Here is a 21,397-nt window from a genome sequence, read left to right as displayed (position 1 = left end):
TGATTGGTCCGATTGAATATTTGATTGCCTTGATTGATTTTAAATTGGTTGAGTTGAAAATATTCTCAAAATCTTTTCTAAAGAATTCCCTTTTGAGAAACCACTTCATATACCCTAAAACCTTCTCCGCTCGTTCAATCTCACAAATTGCTCTCAGCACTACAAAATCCAAAAACCCTAAAACCTCCAGAGCTCCACGATCGGGATTACCCAACAAATCTCATTCCTTATGGCACCCAAAAATCCCTCGGTACAGAAATCTTCAGCGGCTGGTTCTCGCCGGTCCGGGCGCCTTGGACAAAGAACATCCGGAGATGCTCCGGCACTCACCACCTTGCCGAGCGAAATCGAAGAACAAGCACGAAAACCGATCACTCATATGACAGAGATTTCTCCATCGGGAATAACCGAGGAGAAACGCAAGAAGATTCAGCAACGAATCTCTTCTACGGTAATCCGTACCCTTGAGGAAAATGCTAGTCTTCCTGTTGCTAAAAGAATTAGGCTAGCTAGGGGTCCGTTGAATATTATTAAAGGAATGCGGATCGGTGGTAGGTCCGAAATTGATATTCTGGATTTTGTTAAAATGAATGGATTCTTTGATGAGGGAGAAATGCAAAAATTCTCTAAGATGCTCACTCGGGCGTAAATCGGGTTAGCTACGAGGGTAGGGACAGAACTTCGTAAAAGCAATCCTTCCGGAAAGGGAAAAGAAAAGGTTGGAGAACTCGTGGAAATTGAGCAGGGAAGTGCTCAAAAGAAGGATGTAAGAGAGGAAGAAATTTTTGTGTCCGAACATCTAAGAGACGATGATGATGAATTGATTTATTCCTTCTTCAAGTCTGTGCCCATGAAATTTTTGGCTGATGAAGAAGAGCCGCATGCATTGTTCGGATCAAAAGAACATGAACAATGCTATAAGGCATTACTTGCTAGAGGAGTTATGCCTAACGGACTTGTTGATTCGGACTTTTTCCAAAGGAATGGTCTGCAGATTCTTCATCCTCTAACAAACCTGCAGCTTCACAACTTTTGCTCCATATCCACACCAACTTACACCGAATCGATTGTCTATTTCTACTCAAACTTCACAATGATTGATAGAAATGCAATTTAGTTTTCCTATAGGGGGCAGAACATCATTCCGAGTCTTGAAGACATGGCGGATATTCTTCAGATCGAGTTGTTCAACTTCACCAAAATCCATGTCTCGGATGAAGATGCCTATAAGAAGCTATCCGGTAACCCCGATCTGTCAAAGAGCCAACAAACCACATGTTGAGCATCATCATTTTCCTTTGAGGACCATTATACCGCATAAGGTAGTTATCAACTGCCTAAGACCAAAGGGTTCCTCAAAAACAGATGTCTCAAAGTATGAGGCAAAGCTTATCTTGGCCATTCTAAATGGACAACCCTTCTCTCTGCCTCATTTAATCTTTTCGCATACGAGGAGAGCAGTGAAGAAGAACAAGGGTCACCTGCCCTATGGTTCTCTAATAAGCAGAATTTTTGAGTACCCGCGAATAGTGGTACCTCCGGGAGGTCGATCCATAGAGCTTCATCGGGGAAGTGTGGGTGAGACTATGCTCACAAAGATGGGTTACTGATTTGAGAATGGAAGCTGGAGGGATAGAAAGAAGAAAGTGATCCTCATAGACCTTCCTCAGAAGGAGGCGACTGTTGAATCTTCACAGAACAAGTCTTCAGAACCATCCTCCGAGTCCACTCGAAAGAGAAGGATCAAGATGATTGCTCACAAATCAACCAGACCTTCTAGCAAAAGAAGAAAACTTGTTAAGGTGCTGCTTGACAGAATTGAAAAAGAGCACATCACGGACAGCTCAACGAATGATGATTGAGAACTAGAAAAGCTGATCCAAACGATCGTAAAAACAACTTATGAGGATGAGACCGCCATTCAATTGGAACAACAGGAAAGGGAAAACGAGGACATAGAAGCAGGAGGAGATAAAGAAAGAGAAGAAACATTATCGGTTCCAGAACAGGGAACAGAGATAGAGGGACCACTTCTACAAAAAGAAATGTCCGAGAGGAAGCACGTCGAAATAGAAACCAATGTCGCTGAAATAGCAAATCTCCCAGACAGATCTCATGAATCATCTGAGCACCAATGCAAGAACTCAGGGGGAGTCAACAAATGTAGGAACTCGGACGGATGAAACAGACAATACCTCAGACCTTCTTAAGGAAATAACACAGAGGCAACAGGAAATGGACTCAAAATGGTCCGATCTTTGGTCCTCTCTACGTTCGGAAGTTGAAGGCCTAAGCACAAAGGTAGATGCTGAGGTTGCCAAAATTCAGAGAACTGTCCATGATCGTTTAGAATCTCAAACGAGCTTTTTGGACAACAAGATCCTCACTCTACAGAAGGATCTGGATTTAAAGCTAAATCAACTATCAAAGTTTGTCCTTGTTCAACTACCTGCGGACCAAGCCTCCACTTCAGCCCAAGCCACAACATCTTCTCATCTAGACCAAACACCAAAAGATTAATGTTTTAAAAGAAAATTTACTTTGATGATTGGATCCGTACTTTGAATCTTGCTTCACACTCTATTCTTCTTTGATTGAAAGATTGACAATTTGAATTCTAGCATCTGCTTGAATGATTCATTATTTTCCCAATGCTAGTATATTTTGAATAAACCGCATAAATGACCCGAATAGGCATTAAATTCAAGGGCAGCAACGTTTTATTACTATCCGACTATGCGGGATACTCCCTATTGCTGATGACAAAAAGGGGAGGAAAATTAATGTTTTGATGGTGTTATGATTTACACTTTATATGGTGTTATATGGTGTGTATTCGGGCAAGTATCCTTTAAATACAAGATTTGATTTCAGCATTTTCTGCGGAATACAAAAGCATGAACTCTGGAAACATCATATGAGAAGGAACATCTTCTCCTAAATGCAGCAGGTGAACAAGTTCCACTTTTCACATATTTGAAAGCTCTGGCTAAACAGGACAAGTTATGAGTATCCAACAAAACATGATGTTTTAAGTAGTTACAATCTTCATACTTGCTTGTATTTGAAATTGTTTTATATCTCAATGCACTTAGAATGCAAACTTATCGATTGAGATAACACAAGTTCCGAATATTGCTTAACATAGTATATAAATGCATTCTTTCTCAGAACTTATTCTTGCTAAAAGTACAAGGAACGAAACTCAAAAATTATTACTTAGCAAGATTATCACTAGAGTAACTTTGTTGAAGTTGCTCATCCTTTTCTAAACTCAATTTCTTCATTCCTATAGTGGATCATTTTGTCATCATCAAAAATGGGGAGATTGTTGAGAAAAATCCCTAGATGGTTTTGAAGTTGACAAAACAATCCTAGTATTCTTGTATTTTGAGATAATGCTGTGATTTACTTGTTTTGCAGATTATCCTTTGGTGCGGGGATGCACAAGATTGAATCTAGTAAAAGGATTTGGCTCGGATGTTGTTTCCGAGAGTCTCAGATGCTGGTTTGAGCTCGGACGTTGAGTGGGGATAGCTCGGACGTTGGAATGACGCTCAAGCTCCGAGAGAAGTACTTCACTAGCAAGAATCAGAATTTCAAGAGGAATACAAATTGAGCTTAATTGATGTATATGAACGGACGCCATCGAGCTAGATTATCCTTGATAGATTCTCATTGATTGAGATCAATCAAGAATGTGGAACCAAGAAGACAATTCAAGACTTTCTAAATGGAAGAAACCATTTATGGAAACCCGGGATCATAGTTGTATGGGCGATTTGATCCAAACAGGGAAGACTTTCCTTTGGCGATCCCCAACGGTTAAGAGATCTTCTTTTTGCAAACATCTCGTCCAAAAGGGTAGATTTGGAGAGATCTCTTCCGGATGCCTTGCAACGGCTAGATTGGAGGTGGAAGAGTATAAAAGACATCTCGAAGACGAAGGGAATAGAGATCGGCGTAAAGAGGGAAAAGTGTTCATAATTCCTAGATAGAGTGTACTCCATTTTAAACATCTTGATCCATCCATTGTAATTGTGTGGAGGTATACACAAGAGTGTTGAATGCTAGGTGTGAAATCCTGCGTGTCAAGGAAATCAACGATCCGTAACCTCCGAGCACATTAATAGTGGAATCCAGCCGATTGGCTATCAGCCGAAGAAGTGGACGTAGGCTTAACCAAAGCCGAACCACTATAATCCCTCCGTGCGCTTTTCCTTATCTATTACTCTGATCACTCTAAATATTTGGTGATATCTAAACTGCGCACGGTCATATGCATCGATCATATTACATTTCTAGCATCAATTGAATTGCTTGAGCATCTGAGATTTCTGTTTTACACTATGTGATTTGAATTCGGTAATAAAATCTTAAAATCACACGTTATCACCTATTCACCCCCCTCTAGGTGAATTCTCTAGCCATCAACATCGACGGCCTCGGTCAATCTATAACCGTTTCGATCTTGGCCGGATCCACTAAAATTCCTTCTCTAGAGATGACATGACATCAAGCACATTCACCAGCTCAAATCTACGCTTAAAGCTTCTTGGTTCTCGTTAGCTTCTTTATGAATCTCAATCATATGACCACTCAAGGTCATTAGTGAAAGTCGATAATTAAAATTATTAAAACATAACACAAGTTCAAACTTATATAATCCACCAATCAAGCCTATCGATAATTTTTTTATTTTTATTTTTGACTTATCGTCGTTCTTTAACATCATGTCAAAGGTATAACTATTACAGAGAACCTTCCACGAAACGTTGTAATAGACTGTCAATCCTAAGAAACTTTGAACTTTTGTGACTATCGACGACCTTGGTCAATCCGTAACCACTTTGATCTTGGCCGGATTCACTAAAATTCCTTCTCTAGAGATAACATGACCAAGGAAAACTACTTGATTGAGCCAAAACTCACACTTACTAAACTTAGCGTAAAGTGCGTGTTCTCTTAAGGTTTGTGGAACCGTTTTCAAATGTTGTCCATGCTCCTCAAGACTTTTTGAGTATGCCAAAATATCGTCGATAAACACTATGATGAACTAATCCAAGTATGTCTTAAACACTCATAGTGACCGTAATGCGTATGGAATCCCGTCTTCGGTATTTCCTCCTTCTTGATCCTCAACTAATTATAGCCCGTCCTCGGGTCTACCCTAGAAAATACCAAAGCCCATTGCAGTTGGTTGAATAAGTCATTTATCCTTGGCAACAGATACTTGTTCTTGATGGTCACTTGATTCAACCGTCGATAGTCGATGCATAAACGCAATGAACCATCCCTTTTCCATATGAATAATATAGACGCTCCCTAAAGCAATGCACTAAGGTGAATGAATCCTTTATCTAGAAACTCTTGCATCTGCACTTTTAATTCCTTTAACTCTGATAACACCATCCTATACGACGCTCTAGAGATTGGCTCTGTTCTTGGAGCCAACTCAATCGCAAACTTAATTTCTCTTTCAAGTGGTAATCCCAGCAATTCTTTTGGAAAGATATCGGGAAAATCACGTACCACGCTTATATCTTCCAACCTTGGTTCTTCAGCTAATGAGCTAACTACGGTTGCTAAATAACCTTGGCATCCTTCATCTAACGTACTGGTTGCCTCGAGCAACGAAATCAAAGGGATCGAAATTCCTCCTTTAATTTCCATGAACTTGTAACTAGTATGATTCAATGGATTCAACTGGATTACCTTATAGTAACAATCCATTATAACTTGTTGTTTGGTGAGTTAATCTATCTAGTTTAATAAACGGCTCATCCAGCAGGTACCTTACGGGACCCCGCTCACCCCAAAGCAACGCATAATGAGGACTCGGGAACATTGACCTAAATGTCACTCAGCAATCACATGCACGGATTTTAATCCTACTAACTATCCCAAACTAGCTCATCTTATCACGTCAGGCCATAACCAAATGGTTCAAGCTAATCTTACTCTGATACCACTTAAACGGGGATGTCACGCCTCGCACCCTTCGGCACGTCAACATCCCTATGCGGTTGTTAAGTTGTGACATCCTAGGATGCGTCACCGACCCATTTAAAATTTTCTGTTTTCCATTAAATGCATGCAGAAACAATTCACTTTCCTAGACAACATAACAATAGGGATAGACAGCAAGATATCCCACCACTCCGTATCAGCAAAAGTCTATTTTATTAATAGTTACTCATTAATCCTGGGAAGTACGTTTACACATATAAGCCCCACTTCAGGATTACTTCCTACAACCCTTAAAAGTACTAGATTAGGATTAGGTTAATATTACTTTCAGCTACTCCAAAAGAGATCTACGTCCTTCTCAAACGAGACTGCTCTCCCAAGATAAAGGCCTGAAAAATGGTTAACGACAATGGGTGAGATATAAAATCTCAGCAAGTTAACGGCCTAAGCCTCGATTAAGGGGTTAACTCAGCTCGGATGCATTTAGGATCTACAATGCAACATGATATATATGTACGAGTATGCTACCACACAATTATAGGCAACCTTACTTGCCATGGCATGCGCCTTGCACGTTACAACTCATTACAAGCAACATATTATAATAAATAAATGCATGATTAGAACATATGTCACTTTCTCATGCACAATGCGCTCAAGCATACTCTCATCATTATGGCCACTCATGGTACGTCTGTTCTCATATGGAGGTTTTTCGGTTCTGCCGACATCCGTTCATTTGATTAATTACGGCCGATCGAGGGTACGCCCATATTTCTATGGGGGTCTTTTGACTCACTCGGAAATATATCCTTTCGATCAATTACGACCGATCGAGGACACACCCGTTTTTCTACGGGGGTCTTCCAACTCATTCGGGTATATATCCTTTCGATCAATTATAGCCGATCGGGGCACGCTCATCTTTCAACGGGGGTCTTCCAACTCACTCAAGAATATATCCTTTCGATTAATTACGGCCGATTGAGGGCATGCCCGTCTTTCTACAGGGGTCTTCCGACTCACTCGGGAATATATCTTTTTGATCAATTACGACCGATTGAGAGCACACCCATCTTTCTACGAGGGTCTTTTGACTCATTCGGGTATTCTCATACTATCTTAACTCCCATGTCATGTATGTAGTAAATAAATTGCACATGACCGTATACTTAATAAATAAATTGTGCGTGACCAAATACTTAGTAAATAAATTGCATGTGATTGTATACTTAGTAAATAAATTGCACGTGACCGTATACTTAGTAAATAAATTGCACGTGACTAAATACACATAATTCAATCACCATCCTTGTATATTGCCAATCAATTTATTAGAAATGCCAATTTATATGTCTATTCCCATTAGCTACTTCATAACATAATACTAAATATTACGCTAGAGCATATTAATAAATAGAATATCTAACTGCTAAAATTAAATTACTTAATTAGAAATCTACTTATGAATATCTTGATTTGGATCTTCAACTTGATCGGGGTTCATTCAAAAGTGATCATCATTCCTTTAGACTTTTTTTTCCGTATCATTAATACTACCTCATCCGTCAGGTACAATATCATTGGCGTTCAAAAAGAAACAACGAGGAGAAAAGTATAAGACTTTAAAGTTATAACCTCCACTATCCCGACCAAGCTTATCTACAATCTCCCCCTTCTCATAAGCCTCACACATGAACTTCACGTCACCTTGACATTTCCTTACCGACCTTAGTTCGTCCTCATCTAATTCACAGTTTGGTTCTACAACCAACTCAACATCTCCCACTAAGCTTACATGTGAGACTTTCCACAAATCGCCTTGCTCGGTCTCAAAGACGAACTCATTCCAGGATAGATTAATAGAAGCAAGTATTCCTTCAAACATGTCGTTATCGGTATTGTCGATTATTCCCGGACTCATCAATTTCGCAAGGCACGACATTTTATTTTCTTTTGAAATATCCCATCCCCTAGGGTAAGACGATGCAACCGCCAAAATATTATGTAGCTTGTCTATGTCCACCATAAACTCCAAACGTTCTCCTCTTAATCAATGTAGATCATTCCTATGACTTGATGATCCGGGAGCGGATTCTGTTGTACATTCGGCTCCTTCTTGTCAAATTCAAGAATATGATTGTCAATGAGTGCTTAAACCTTAAATTTCAATATGACGCGGTTATCCACATTATGGCCTTTTTCTCCCTTGTGATAAACACATAACCGACTCTTGTCATAGCCATTACACTTCATTAGGTTCGGCCTTGGTGGCTCTTTCGCAACTAAATGTTCCTCCAGTACATAGGAAGCAACTTAGACAACGGCCTAGGGAGAAGCATGAATTACTTAGGAGGTAACTTCTTCTTTGGCTCATACGGCTTTTGTACCAACCATGAGAGCTTCCTTGCACTGGACTCGAATTCAAGAACTGTTTAGGCCTAGGCGGATTCGGTAAATGGCCACGTGAATGCCAGCCTCTCTTTCCTTCCACATCGGATATTGACGTCTTGGCATCACTTCTGGCGCTTTTCTTTCTCCGATCGCCCACTCCAATCTCTAGACGACCTTTATGAGGTGTACAAAAGTTTGGCACCCAGAGGTATTTAGTCCGTCAAAATACTCATATGGTAGTGCCTTCAGGAACATATCAACTAACTAGTCCTTTCGAATGGACGGTTTGACTTGCTTTGCTAAGGCCCGCCACCTTTGGGCACAAGCGCGTACCGCCTCATTTTTTCCTTTTACAGTCCTCGGAAGATCCTCTCTAGAAGGTGTTGTGGCGATATCGAACTTATATCGATGCAAGAAATCCTCTGCTATGTCCTCCTAACTATCATAGTCTTCTAGATCCAGCTCAATAAACCATGCCGGAGCGGTGCCTGCCAAAGTCTCTTGAAACGTGTTCATCGGCAATGGAATGTAGTCAGAATAGTGCGCCATCTTGAACGTGTAGTGCTTCAAGTAGGCTCGGGGACAACCTATCCCATTGTATTTCCCGACGAAATCGGGATCCTTATAGTCGGGTGGCACTTCTATCTCTGCGAAAGGGTGTTGTTGGCTAGAGAATTCACCTAGAGGGGGGTGAATAGGTGATAACGTGTGATTTTAAGATTTTATTGCGGAATTTAAATCACACAGTGTAAAATAGAAATCTCATATGCTCAAGCAATTCAATTGATGCTAGAAATGTAATAAGATAGATGCGTATTGACCGTGTGCGCTTTAGATATCACCAAATATTTAGAGTGATCAGAGTAAGAGATAAGAAAAACTGCACGGAGGGATTATAGTGGTTTCGCTTTGGTTAAGCCTACGTCCGCTTCTTCAGCTGATAGCCAATCGGCTGGATTCCACTATTAATGTGCTCGGAGGTTACAAATCGGTGATCTCCATGACATGCGGGACTTCACACCTAGCGTTCAACACTCTTGTGTACACCTCCTCACAATTACAATGGATGGATCAAGAAGTGTGTTTAAAATGAAGTACACTCTATTTAGGAATTATGAACATTTTTCCCTCTTTACGCCGATCTCTCTTCCCTTCGTCTTTGAGATGTCTTCTATACTCTTCCGCCTCCAATCTAGCCGTTGTAAGGCATCCAAAAGAGATCTCTCCAAATTTACCCTTTTGGACGAGATGTTTGCAAAAAGAAGATCTCTTAGCCGTTGGGGATCGCTAAAGGAAAGTCTTCCCCGTTTGGATCAAATCGTCCATACAATTATGATCCCGGGTTTCCATAGATGGTTTCTTCCATTTAGAAAGTCTTGAATTGTCTTTTTGGTTCCGCATTCTTGATTGATCTCAATCAATGAGAATCTATCAAGGATGATCCAGCTCGATGGCGTCCGTTGATGTGCATCAATTAAGCTCAATTTGTATTCCTCTTGAAATTATGATTATTGCTAGTGAAGTACTTCTCTCGGAGCTTGAGCGTCATTCCAACGTCTGAGTTATCCCCACTCAACGTTTGAGCTCGAACCAACATCTGGGACTCTCAGAAACAACATCTGAGTCAAATCCTTTTGCTAGATTCAATCCTGTGCATCCCCGCACCAAAGGATAATCTGCAAAACAAGTAAATCACAGTATTATCTCAAAATACAAGAGTACTAGGATTGTTTTGTCAACTTCAAAACCGTCTAGGGATTTTTTCTCAACAATCTCCCCCTTTTTGATGATGACAAAACGATCCACTATAGGAATGAAGAAATTGAGTTTAGAAAAGGAAGAGCAACTTCAACAAAGTTACTCTAGTGATAATCTTGCTAAGTAATAATTTTTGAGTTTCGTTCCTTGTACTTTTAGCAAGAATAAGTTACGAGAAAGAATGCATTTATATACTATGTTAAGCAATATTCAGAACTTGTGTTGTCTTAGTCGATAAGTTTGTATTCTAAGTGCATTGAGATACAAAACAATTTCAAATACAAGCAAGTATGAAGATTGTAACTTCTCAAAACATCATGCTTTGTTGGATGCTCATAACTTGTCCCGTTTAGCCAGAGCTTTCAAATATGTGAAAAGCGGAACCTATTCACCTGCTCTGTTTAGGAGAAGATGTTCCTTCTCAGATGATGTTTCCAGAGTTCATGCTTTTGTATTCCGCAGAAAATGCTAAAATCCTGTATTTAAAGGATACTTGCCAGAATACACACGCATATAACACCATATGAAGTGTAAATCATAACACCATCAAAACATTAATTTTCTCCCCCTTTTTGTCATCAGCAATAAGGAGTATCTTGCATAGTCAGATAGTAATAAAACGTTGCTCCCCCTGAATTCAATGCCTATTCGGGTCATTTATGCGATCTATTCAAAATATACTAGCATTCAGAAAATAATGAATCATTCAAGCAGATGCTAGCATTCAAATTGTCAATCTTTCAATCAAAGAAGATTAAATTGTGACAGATGAGGTTCTTATTTTGGTGCTACGAGCTTAAGACTCAAGAAAATTGAAAGAGAGCTTTAGTAGATTTGAAACACAACAGCTCGTGTCATGTGAGACTGCTTTTCATTGACTCAAACTGCTAGCCTGTGTAGATCCTTTTCAGCCTGTTCGAGCTCAAAGCCCGTAAGATGGTATTTGTTGTTCATATTTTATTTGAGAATCTGTCCCTTCAAACTCAGCTGATCTTTGATTGCAGTCATTTCAATGTTGAATTCCGTGCTAAACTTCCTCATATTATCTTTGCATTTACCCTACTTAAACAGAATATCCCATAACTTGTCTGTGTCCGAGATTTCTGGTTTCTTTGTGTCCCAGAAGTGACACCAATCTTCCCGAGTATGATCTTTTTTATCCTGTTGAATCTTCCGGACAATATCCCCGTTTATCTCCGTAGATAGCTTTTCAAGAGCCTGTATTCCGGTCAAGATGTAACTTGGATCTAGTTTCTGTTCTTCCACCACTGCTCTTGCACATTCCGCTCGAGCAAAGTCTTGCTCATTTTCCTTGCAAAAACAGAGAAGATCATGAATGTGGAAATCATTCAGATTCAACTCGTTGTCGGTTTGGACTCCTTGCGGTGAAGCCTTCTTTAATTCTTCCTTGGTTGGCTTTGATGCATATTCAATCACTTCTTGCTCAGAGATGAACCCATTATGCCTTATCAAGGCTTCCACAAATTCCACTTCATCTTCTTTTCGTCGAGCTATAAGAATTGTCTTTCGGACAACTTTGGCCAATTTTATTTTCCTTTCAAGATAAAAGGCAGCTCTTTTGGTAGTGAGAGTCTTTACCAGTTCAAAATGCTGGTTAGTTTCCTTCCTTGTTGGTTGTAAGGAACTACGTGGTGCTGTGGATAGTTTGAAGTCTTGTGGGAATTTCATTAACACCAGTTTTGAGAATTCTTCCAACTTTTGGTTGATGGATTCCTGAAGTATATCTACCATCTTGATTAATCAGTCAGCTTTGAAGATAATTTGTCTTGCTTTCTCTGAGAGTTCCTGTGCCAGTGCACCGAACTCTTCCATCAGCCTTTCTCTCATTTCTCCTGTCTCCTGAAAAAACAAATTGTACATTCCAGTGATTTGGTACTTCATCTCGGTCCGGTAGTATAATACGTCCTCCAATAGGCTCGAATCATTATTCTGATTCATTTCTTCTTCTTCAATGCCCGGTTCTGTTTCCATGTCCTCCCCCCGAGATTTTTCTCCTTGACTTACAGACAATTGCGTTAGATCAGCAGTTTCTTCTTCGCGATTCTCAACCGGAGCGTCATGGTATTCTGCCAACATCTCTTTATGATAGATGTCTTCTTCTTCCAGAATTCCATGTTTTACTTTTATGATCACTGTTCTTTCCTTTCTGACTTTTTCAACAAACTCGTTGAGGGAAAGATGATCATCATTCTCTATATCACTTTGAGAAAGATCGGGGTAGTTTGTTGAGGAAGGGATGTTTTTGGGCTCCATGAGGATTGTATGGCGATGAAAGTTATAGGAGACTGAGATTATGAAAGAAGGTTTTGGGAAAAACAAGTGTGAAGACCACCCCTTTTAAATGTGAGGAAATCACTTCGATTTAGAAAGAAGGATTTTGTAAAAGATGATCCCAATCTTGATAAAATAGGAAATTCTTTTGATAATAATTTGAGAATATTTTCAACTCAACCAATTTAAAATTAATCAAGGCAATCAAATATTCAATCGGAGCAATCAGCATAATCACATAATATTTGCCGAATATTTAGGAAGATTGTGTTGATGCGTACCTTATTTGTTGCCAAAAATAAAAACAACTTACGCGCCAAGATTTCGAACGATCAAATCTTTTGTCGTATCTGCTCGAAAGATGTTGTCTACAGATGATTTTCCACGTTCTGAGATCCGTAAGTTCCTTTAGAAGATGCTTTCAAGCTCTGGAGCTGCTGAAGGTCTTCGGATGATACTTTCCAAGTTCCGAGGAAATTTCTCCTGTCTAAATCTCAGCTCAAATATGAATTATGGTAATACCTAACTCTTGTCCGATATACTCAAATGTATTTTTATCGAGTGCCTTAGTGAATATGTCAACTAATTGATGTTTAGAATCATCAAATTGAATGTTGACGTCACGATTATGTACATGATCACGAATAAAATGATGCTTGATTTCAATATGCTCAGCTCGTGAGTGCGGAACTGGATTCTTTGTGAGGTTGATAGCACTTGTGTCGTCACATTTGATTTCCACATTGTGAGCTTCAACACCAAAGTCCTTGAATTGTTGCTTCATCCATAGTATTTGAGCACAACAGCTTCCTAGTGCAACATATTCAGCTTCAGCAGTTGATAGAGCTACGGTGTTCCGTTTCTTGGAGAACCAAGACATCAGCATTGATCCCAGAGGTTGACATGTGCCTAAAGTACTTTTTCTATCCAACTTACAACCTGAAAGATCAGCATCTGAATAGCCATGTAATATAAGATCCGATATTTTGGGATACCATAATCCTAGATTTGGATTAGTTCCTATATACTTGATGATTCTTTTGACAGCAGACATATGAGATTCTTTAGGGTCAGATTGAAATCTCGCACACATGCATACACCGAATATAATATCAGGTCGAGATGCGATAAGATATAACAAAGAACCAATCATGCTCCCGTATAGCTTCTGATCAACCCGTTTGCCATGTTCATCCTTGTCTAGTTTGGATGAGGTAGACATAGGTGATTCCGTTTTCTTGCAATTGTTTTGACCAAACTTCTTCACTAGTTCCAAGGCATATTTTTCTTGATGTATGAATGTGCCCCGATTAGTCCGATTTACTTGTAGCCCTAGGAAGAATTTAAGTTCACCTATCATGCTCATCTCGAACTCATTCTGCATGTTCCGAGAGAAGTTCTCACAAAGATATTGGTTAGATGAGCCAAAGATAATATCATCAATATATATCCGGATAAGCGGAATGTCTTTACCTTCCCTTCTGATAAAAAGGGTTGTATCGACTTTACCTTTTTCGAAACCTTTTTCGGTTAGAAAGTTACTTAACCTTTCTTACCAAACTCGAGGTGCTTGCTTCAGCTCGTAAAGAGTCTTCTTCGGTTTGTACACATGATTTGAGTTCTTTGGATCTTCAAAACTTGGAGGTTGTTTGACATAAACTTCCTCCTTGATGTATCCATTGAGAAATACGCTTTTAACATCCATTTGGTACAACTTGAAGTCATGATGGCAAGCGTAAGCAAGTAGCAATCCGATGGCTTCCGGTCTTGCCACTGGTGCATAGGTTACATCATAATCAATTCCTTCTTCCTATGAGTAACCTTGTGCAACAAGTCTTGCTTTGTTCCCGACTACTTTTCCTTTGTCATCCAACTTATTCCGAAAAACCCATTTGGTTCCAATGACAGAATGATTCTTTGGTTTGGGTACAAATTCCCAAACTTCATTCGGTTTGAATTATTATAATTCTTGTTGCATAGCTTCGATCCAACTTTCAACTTTGAGAGCTTCTTCGATTCTTTTGGGTTCAACTTCTGAAACTAGAGCAATGGCATTTATTGTATCCTTGAGTCTAGATCCGGTTCTGACTCCTTCATCTATATTCCCAATAACTTGTTTTGCGGGATGACTTGATCTATTTCCAGCTTCTATTTGATTTGTCATGTTCGGTCCGAGTGTGGTCTTCATCATTTGATCCTTCGGATGATGTGCCTTGCAAGATGTTTTCCATGTTACAAAACATTTCGACTAGTTCTGCGTCTTCGGATGATGGTTTTTCTTTTTCAGATGATGTGTTCCGAATTTCAGATCTTGTTATTTCTTCGAAAACCATCGTCCGAGTAATCCTCTCTTCTTCAAATTTCACATTCATTGATTCTTCAACTGTCCGAGAGTTCTTGTTGAAGACTCGGTATGCTTTACTAGTAGTGGAGTAACCCAAGAATACACCTTCATATGATCTTTCATCAAACTTACCAGTCCTATCACTTGCATTCTTAAGAATATAACATTTACTACCAAACGCATGAAAATATGAAATATTTGGTTTTCTTCCCTTGTAGAGTTCATAGGGAGTTTTCTCAATCAATGGTCCGAGAAAAACACGATTAATTACATAACAAGCGATCGAAACAACTTGAGCCTAGAAATGAGGTGGAGCTTTGCTTTCAATTAAAAAAGTTCGTGCCATTTCTTGCAAAGATCTATTTTTCCTTTCAACAACTCCATTTTGTTGAGGAGTATAAGGGGAAGAAAAATTGTGTTGAAAAACATTTTGATCATAGAAATCAGCAAAGTAATTATTTTCAAATTCTCCTCCGTGATCAGCTTTGATACTAGTAATTGAATAACATTTTTCATTTTGAACTTTTCTATAAAAGGTTTTAAAGAATTGAGAATGCATCGCTCTTCCGAGTAAGAAAGAATACCCAAGTGAATCTTGTATAGTCATCCACAATAACAAAGCAATACTTTTTACCTCCAATACTCTGTGTTCGAGTGGGTCCAAAGATATCCATGTGCAATAGTTGCAGAGCATGGACAGTGATGATTTCATTAATGGGTTTGTAAGAATTTCTTACTTGCTTTCCGAGTGTGCATGCTTAACAAAGTTTTGTCTTTTCAAATCTGGCATTTGGAAGTCCTCTCACCAGCTTCTTTTTAGAGAGCTTGTTTATTTGCTTGAAGCTTATATGTCCCGACTTTCCGTGCCATAGTTCTGGATCGTCTTTGATGGATAGAAGACATTTTGTATCTTCGGATGATGGGTCCAGAAGGTACATGTTCCCATTTCTTTGTCCGATAAATGATGACTTGTTGTCCCGACTTGTACCTGAACACTTATTTTCCGCAAAAGAAACTTTGTATCCAATATCGCATAATTGGCTAATACTAACAAGATTGAAGTTCAAACCCTTGACTAATGAAACATCTTTGATGAGTAGATTGCCAATCTTCACGGTTCCTTTACCGATAATCGTTCCTTTGTTGTTTCTCCAAAGGACACGTTTCCTCCATCAAATTTTTCGAGATTAATGAACATGGATGAGTCACCAGTCATATGTCTAGAGCACCCGCTATCAAGGTACCATTTGTTTCTTCTTTTGTTTGGTACCTGCAATGATCAAAGATTCTCACTTTTTCTTTGGTACCCAAATTTGTTTGGGTCCTTTGAGGTTAGTCGTACAAGTGTATCTAAGAATGTCACGAGTTGGTCAATTGATCTTTAAGTAATAGCTCATGGAGTGTTTCGGATCACCACAATTTGAACATCCCGAGGTATGTTGACCTTCAAATCTTACAAATTGTTTCTCGAAATGACTTTGATAAGCGCATTTGGAAGGTCGCCGCTTAAGTCTTTCTTTTACGTTTGGAAAATAATTTTTCCCATCACTTTCCTTTTGAAAACCAAGTCCGGACTTGTTATAGTAGGGAACTTGTATGGAAAGTATGCGTTGCAAAGTTTTTGAACCGGATGAGAATTTTTTGTGTATCTCTAAAACTTCCTTTTTCAAAATAGAATTCTCTTTTGCGAAAATATCTTTTTCCTTTTTCGGAGAAATGTTTTCTTTTTCAAAATGATTTCTTTCCTTTTTCAAGAAATCGTTTTCTTTTTCGAAAGATTCTATCCTTGATTTTAATTGCAAATTTTCGCGAGATATAGAATCGGATTTCTCATTTAGTTGACAATATTCCTTTTCGAGAAAACAGATTTTATCTTTTTGCGAAATATCCTTCTGTCTAAAAACGGCAACTTCCTTCTTCAATTCAGAAAGTCTCTTAAGAGTAGCTTTGTATTCTAAATATAACTCATCTATATACGCAGATATTTCAGGAGAGATGTTTGGGTGAGTTACCTCGATATCATCATCCGAATCCGCCATTAGACAAACATTTATGTATTCTTCATCACTTTCACATTCGGTGTCGCTCCAAGTTTACGCTTTCAAGGCTTTCTTGGATTTTTCATCCTTGTCCTTCTTCTTTAACAAAGGGCAACTGGGTTTGATGTGGCCTCTTTTCTTACATTCGAAGCAGACGACTTCTTGGCCTTCATTTTTTGTCTCAGATGATCTTCTCTGATTGAATCGCCTAAGATCCTTTTTGTTTTTGAAACTCCCGCCTTGTTTGGCCATTCGTCCGAATCTTTTGACCATGAGCGCTAACTCTTCATCATCTTCGACTTGAGAATCTGAAACATCAGAATCAATATTAGATTTTAAGGCAATTGACTTCTTACCTCTAGTTGTGGTTTCATCATTGATCCTTTCTTCTTCATAAGATTGAAGAGTTCCAATGAGCTCATCCATTAACAAAGGAGATATTCTTTGAGCCTCTCGAATGGAAGTTTTAACGTTGTCCCATTCCTTTGTAAGAGCTCGTAGTAGCTTGTTGATTCTCATAGGTCCAGAAACTGGTTGCCCGTGATATGTGAGACCGATCACTATTTCAGTGAACTTGTCAAACATCTCTTTCACTGTCTCATCGGGCTTCATTTTGAATGCTTCATATTGTTCGAGTAGAAAGTTGACTTTTGTCTCCTTTACTCTGTCTGTTCCTTCATAGGTGATGTGAAGCTTATCCCAAATTTCTTTTGATGAAGAGCAATATGCAATACGTCTATATTCGGTAGGAGATAATGCACTATAAAATGAATAAATGGCCTTTGCATCAAGAGCATCTCTCTTGGTTATTTCATTTGCGCTTAGAGCGACCATCGTGTTGTCCTTTGCACTTGTAGTCTCTGTCGCTGGATTTACTCCTCTTTGTACGACATCCCAGATTTGAGGATCCCGGCATCCGAGAAATGTTTTAAATTTGTTTTGCCGGTCGCTATAATCTTTTCCTTTAAAGTATGGTGGCTTGTTGTTGCTTCCACCTTCGATCCAAGAAGGAGAGAAATTACTAGACATAAAGATCGTTAGCTCAGAAGTAAAAACACTTCACAAAATACGAGCACCTCGCTCCGATACCAATAGTTGTTGGCTAGAGAATTCACCTAGAGGGGGTGAATAGGTGATAACGTGTGATTTTAAGATTTTATTGCGGAATTTAAATCACACAGTGTAAAACAGCAATCTTAGATGCTTAAGCAATTTAATTGATGCTAGAAATGTAATAAGATAGATGCGTATTGACCGTGTGCGGTTTAGATATCACCAAATATTTAGAGTGATCAGAGTAAGAGATAAGGAAAACCGCACGGAGGGATTATAGTGGTTCGGCTTTGGTTAAGCCTACGTTCACTTCTTCGGCTGACGGCCAACAGGGTGGATTCCACTATTAATGTGCTCGGAGGTTACAAATCGGTGATCTTCTTGATACGCAGGACTTCACACCTAGCGTTCAACACTCTTGTGTACACCTCCTCACAATTACAATGGATGGATCAAGAAGTGTGTTTAAAATGAAGTACACTCTATCTAGGAATTATGAACACTTTTCCCTCTTTACGCCGATCTCTCTTCTCTTCGTCTTTGAGATGTCTTTTATACTCTTCCGCCTCCAATCTAGCCGTTGCAAGGCATCCAGAAGATATCTCTCCAAATCTACCCTTTTGGACGAGATGTTTGCAAAAAGAAGATCTTTTAGCCGTTGGGGATCGCCAAAGGAAAGTCTTCCCCGTTTGGATCAAATCACCCATACAATTATGATCCCGGGTTTCCATAGATGGTTTCTTCCATTTAAAAAGTCTTGAATTGTCTTCTTGGTTCCGCATTCTTGATTGATCTCAATCAATGAGAATCTATCAAGGATGATCCAGCTCGATGGCGTCCATTGATGTGCATCAATTAAGCTCAATTTGTATTCATCTTGAAATTCGATTCATTGCTAGTGAAGTACTTCTCTCGGAGCTTGAGCGTCATTCCAACGTCTAAGCTCGAACCAGCATCCGAGACTCTCAGAAACAACATCCGAGCCAAATCCTTTTGCTAGATTCAATCTTGTGTATTCCCGCACCAAAGAATAATCCGCAAAACAAGTAAATCACAACATTATCTCAAAATACAAGAGTACTAGGATTGTTTTGTCAACTTCAAAACCATCTAGGGATTTTTTCTCAACAAAGGGGATATCTTGTCGAATCTAGCTAATTTGTCTCCGTGGCTGCTCGGACATTTTTCGATCTTCGCCAATCTCTTTGCACCTTCTTCAATTTTACCCATAGGCCTTCCTTCTTATCCTTCTCTAGATCAATGACAATAGACGGTCTTGACACTACAAGTCAATGTTTGACTATTCAAACTTCACTTTACGTGACAGATGTCCCGGAACAACCAATCATCGTCTCTTAAATCCTCAAAATCCAATTTTTATTTTCCATGTTGGAATTCATAAATTTTCTTACAGACACCAAATTTCCAGGATGTCACATAAACAGTCCCCGACAGCATGTGGGTAGTAGCGACGGCAACAATCGTCTCCGGCTCTTGGTTTGTCAATAACGATGATGACGAGTTCAAATTCTTAGTAAAGGAGATTGTTGGTGTTAACTCTCCAAGTTGCTCGGTGGACATGCAGGCTAAAATCTAAAGACGAATACCATGCTTTGTCTTTTTCTCCTCAATTTCTCTCCAATTTTCACTCTTTTTTTTTTTTTTTGTGGATGAGCTCTTACTCTATGACGAACCCGAGGCGATTCGTCTTGAACCCTTGAGAATAAATGAAGAGAGTATTCCTTGGGAGCCCACAGAAGGTGCCATGTATGTAATGTGTATGTGGCCTCCTCCTCGAATTGTGAGCAAAGTTACGCTTATATAGGCTCGGATTTAGGGTTTTCTTTGAAGAGCAAAATCTTTTATTTTCATAATCTAGACCTTAAGAGGTATATTCAAATCAAATTGCTCAATTATCTAACATTTTCCAACTAGGCATTTATTTGTTGCAATTTTTGGCTATTTGATATGTGCAATGGGCTTGGCCGAACTTGTGCTCTTGTGGGCTTAGTCCGGATAATTCAATTAAGCTCAAAACCATGAAAAATGTACATTCACCGCCGGTCCGATAAATATGTAAATGCAATGTAATGCAAGCAGAAAATTAAGCTAATGTATATGAAAGTACTCTCAAATGATTTAAATATTTTTTGTTAGAGACTTAAGTTAGTCTCTAATTTTTATGCAAATTTTTCCTAAATGAATTAGCCAAAATTTAGGTGTTAACAATCATCTTGAAGTTCGGGAATTTGGCAACCATGAATTTCTTTGTGCCCGCGTCCTTAGTCTTGAATTTCTTCACTAAGGACTCCCATACAATAAGCATTATAAAGGGAATCTACCAAACAGTTAAGAATATAATTTCAGCATAGGAAGTCCATGTGCTTCTAAGCCTGCAATGCCCCTAGCGTCAAGACATCTTGCTCATCTGGATTAATTATTGAGCACACCTCTGATAAGTATTTGACCAGATTTAGTGTGGGCAAATAGAATAACATCTTCTTCTGCCATTGCTTAAAGCCTGCACCAATGAATTTTTCTAGTTTCTCATTCGGGGTATAAGATGGTATCATCAAGGAAGGCAAAACCTGTTGATGTATACCCATACCACCATAGGTGGTCCGGGTCCAAAGGCTCGCAGCATTCACCGCCACAATACCGGACCTCGAGGTATGAACCTCTCCACCTGCAGCGGTCGGATCGATCAAAGGAACGTCTCCAAAAACATTCGGGACATTATTGGATACTTGATTGTTATCAACCACCACGATTTTATGATAAAACCAAATAAACAATAAGTATAAGAGCTAATCGCCTTAAGATTGTTGGAAAAATAATTGCGCTCACGTTAACGTATTAGGAGAAATACGTAACACTGTTTGTTGTAATAAAAAAAATAATAACGCAGAGAAGGCGATAATAATATTTAATACCGATCAAGCTGGATTACAATCTTTACAAATAAAGATTACAAAATAAATAAACTTGCTGAATAATGTAAACTCAAAAAGAATTGGACAAGAGGTGAGGTACAGCTAACCGAATTTTCTTAAGGCGATTAGTTCCCGCCAACGGTGCTAAGCGGCTTCACGAACTATGCCTTCTAAGATACAACACCTTGACTTGTTTGTATCAGCACTATATGATTAGGACTCTGTTGAACACTTCTCCAAACCGGCACACTTGGATGATGACTACGAGAGAACTAGAGGAATGTGCTTCGAGTTGTGAGTTGTGATTCTGAACTACGGTAGCATGTCTATTTATAGACCGGAAAAACGTCGATTACACCTACATTAAGCCATCTTGATTACGCTGTCATTAAACCATATAGGTTACACAGACATAAATGTACGTCGGTTACATTGACATAAGGGCACGTTAGTTACGCAAACATAAATGCACGTTGGTCACACTGACATAAGTGCATGTCGGTTCTGCTGACAATAATTAAGCCATTAAACTAACATAATTACAACACATGCCCCTCTACTGCATAGCATTTCTCGCTTGTGTTGATATATCAATGTAAAAGAAGAAGGTACAC

Source organism: Rhodamnia argentea, chromosome 4, assembly GCF_020921035.1.
Source record: "Rhodamnia argentea isolate NSW1041297 chromosome 4, ASM2092103v1, whole genome shotgun sequence".
Lineage (NCBI taxonomy): Eukaryota > Viridiplantae > Streptophyta > Magnoliopsida > Myrtales > Myrtaceae > Rhodamnia > Rhodamnia argentea.
This window is presented reverse-complemented; position numbering follows the sequence as displayed.